We start from the raw sequence: 3,547 nt of genomic DNA on the forward strand, positions 1-3,547 counted from the left end.
AGAGAGAGAGAGAGAGAGAGAGAGAGAGAGAGAGAGAGAGAGAGAGAGATTGACGACTATCTGCAAACAAATAACTGTATGACACTAAAGTTCGTTTTTTAAACAAACATATTTTTTTAACTGAGGTTTTTAGATTTTATGTGGGTGTGTGAACTGGCCACTGGGGTGTATGAACAAAACTAGACTTTAGTTAATATTTTATGTGAATATTGCTTTGGTGGTGCTTGAATGTTTCCACTCATGGCTGAAGTAACTGGTTACTTTGAAATGATTGGATTTTATACTCCAAACATGTGATCCCCCCTGATAATTTTACTTTTTTTAAAAAACACAGTTAACAAGCACGGATTAGCATTAGCATTTGTTGACCTGAGGAAAACATCTGTTTGCTTATTGCTAAATAATCTACTGCTTGCCTGCTATACAGTAACTATTGTAGGCTATATCTGCTGCTTTCTTTCTGTGAAGGTTTATTAGAGTATGTTTAGCTGAAGGAGTTGTTTGTTAGATGTGCACAGGAATGCGGTAAGATCATTTTCCCAAAGGGGGCTTCCATAAAACTGAAATAAATTAAGGGTGTGAATGTTTCTTATTGTTCATGTTTCATTTCTAGTCCTTCATTGCCTGTGTTTCTCCTTTGTCTGGTAAACACAAATGCTGCACAGCACTGTAACAAAATTARCATTGGCAATTTGTCAATCCCTGACAAATAAAGTTTATTCGCATAAGAGAATTACAATTTTATGTAGTCTAAAGTAAGTCAAGTCTTAAACTAAAAAGCATACACTTTAAATTGTCTGCCTGTTTGCTACATGCCAAAAAAAAAAGAAAAATGATTACAATCATTTTAATGTGTGCTTTCGTTTTGAAGCAAGGACTCATGAGCTTTTCAAATGGAGTTTCTGCATGCACGCCACGTGGTAGCTGTGCTGTGATGCTGCTAACTCATACAAAGAACAAGTGTTTTTTTTTTTTTTGCCCAAATTCAAAAGCACTACACATATTTTTATGAAACTCTAAAAAAATAATCTTATTGTAGTCAACCAAATTCAAGATGGCCACCACAGCTAAGCAACCTTAGCCAGCACAAAAATGGCTAGAACCATGCTGGCCCACAGTTGTTGTAATATTGATGCTGCTCTCCACGTTTTAGAGGAAATAAAGGTCGTCTTCACCAGACCCCATAAACTCTAATAATTGAGAAGGCCGAAGTCATTTCTGCTCCATATTGCTGTTAGCTGTGTTCACAGGTCACGTAAACAGGAAAAAGAAAAATAAGACCTTCCCAAAGGCAAATATCTATACACAATAGGAAGTATTTTTTAATTTATTTTTTTTTCCTTCCTGCAAATAAATTCACACCAGCACTCCATCCAATATATCATTCTTTTATTTTATTTATTTTATTTTTTGTCTTACTCTCTGTTTTTTCCTCTTGTAATTGTTAATTTTCCTCTTATTGGAGCCAATTTCCCTGCATTGCCTTTCTGAAGCCTCACAGGGGAGTTTAAATAAGCTCACTGAGGCAGCACACTAACATAAAAATTTGCCTATGCTGATAAATGGTGCTGGATTCTTCTTTTTTTTTTCTTCCATCACGCATAATTTTACACTCCTCCTTTTGCTTTCCACTACGGACTCATATTACTTCATTTTTATGGTCCAAGTTTTCTCTTTGATTCAGTTAATGCATTTTTAATCCAGTAATATTTCGCCACCTCTCTTTCATCTTTCTTGGCCTGCGTTCACATCTTCTTGAGTTTGTTTTCTATCTCTCCCACCAGCTTCCCACCTCCCCACCCCTGCGCTTTTTGCCTTGACCATGCATTCCATTACAGTGCAGCCGCCATTGATTTGCTCTCTGGTTGAAGTGCTATTGATTACAATACATGCTCCACTGCTACGAAGCTCAGACAGTACCACTGTGCTAAAACTGTGCACGTACCCCTTACCACACACACACACACACACACACACACACACACACACACACACACACACACACNCACACACACACACACACACACACACACACACACACACACAAGAGCGCAAATAAATTACTCAAACACACATTTTTTTCTTTTTTTGCCTTAAACTTGTATCCACATCAAAACTTCCAGCAGTTCACAGAAACTCTTTTATACATCTCCTCCGAATTTCTATCAACCCTGCATATAAGAATTTATTGGTGCATTGTTTTTCTGCCACTCCTAAAAAAACTCATCTTCCTGTTCTTTTATTCAACCATCGTTTTCAGCCGCGATTGTTTGAAAAAAAAAAAGCTGGAAGTCGGGCTTCCCACTGAGTGGAAATAGCTCCTTTTTAGACCAAGTTTTTTTCTTTCTTTCTTGTTTTATCTCTAAAAAGGAAGCCTCAAAAATGAAGAATCTTTTCAAGGCTCGTCAGCACATGTGACTTTGTGGTTGTGTAACTATTAGAAATGAAATCTGTGGAGAATCTCTCGTCTGGTAAGCTATGATTTTATGTATTTATGCTAACATGCTGAGTGCAAGAGCTTTTCAATGATTTAGGGATAGTGATCCAGACAGGATGGGGCCTGTTGAAGCAGGAAATGTTCCAAGCCTGAGTGTTGCTGGAAGTGATGTATTCACGTGCCATGAAGCTGGAAGAGGAGTTTTATTTATTTTATTTGTTTAAGTGCTGATGTGTTAACCACTGCATGAACACAATCATGCAGAAAAATGCATGCATGATTTTTAACGTTTTATTATTATTTTTTCACTCAGCCTCAACCTCACCTTTTATGATGTTTTAATCGAACATTGTTCTCTCTGGACATTACTTTGTGATCGCTGAATACTGCTCCAGCAACAGGACATTCGTAGGACAATGAGCATTAAAAACTGCCTTAAGAAGGAAGGAGGATGATTCTTTCAGGTGATTTGGGTTAAGTTCACTTTGTCTAAAGGTCTCTATTTATGTGTAAGTCATATCTAACTCAAATGTTTTTGCTGTTGTTTGTGGGATTTTATATATTTTTATTTTTCTTGATTGTTTTTATTGGCCAAACGTAGTTCCTGAAAAAAAAAATGTCATTGTTCATTGAGTGGTCATGAATAAGAAGTCTAAAGTATGAATGTTTCTGTCATCCCTCTGCCTGCTGCAGGTGTCCGGACATCCTGATGTGTTAAACCCCTCAGCAGTACGGTGTACATTTTAGGACATCCTCAGTTTTACTTGTCAGTCATCAGTTGTCAGAAAAAAAGTTTTCAGTTTTACTTGTCAGTCATCAGTTGTCAGAAAAAAAGTTGTCAGTTTTACTTGTCAGTTGTCAGAAAAAAAGTTGTCAGTTTTACTTGTCAGTCATCAGTTGTCAGAAAAAAAGTTGTCAGTTTTACTTGTCAGTTGTCAGAAAAAAAGTTGTCAGTTTTACTTGTCAGTCATCAGTTGTCAGAAAAAAAGTTGTCAGTTTTACTTGTCAGTTGTCAGAAAAAAAGTTGTCAGTTTTACTTGTCAGTTGTCAGAAAAAAAGTTGTCAGTTTTACTTGTCAGGTGTCAGAAAAAAAGTTGTCAGTTTTACTTG

Source organism: Austrofundulus limnaeus, unplaced genomic scaffold, assembly GCF_001266775.1.
Source record: "Austrofundulus limnaeus strain Quisiro unplaced genomic scaffold, Austrofundulus_limnaeus-1.0 Scaffold95, whole genome shotgun sequence".
Lineage (NCBI taxonomy): Eukaryota > Metazoa > Chordata > Actinopteri > Cyprinodontiformes > Rivulidae > Austrofundulus > Austrofundulus limnaeus.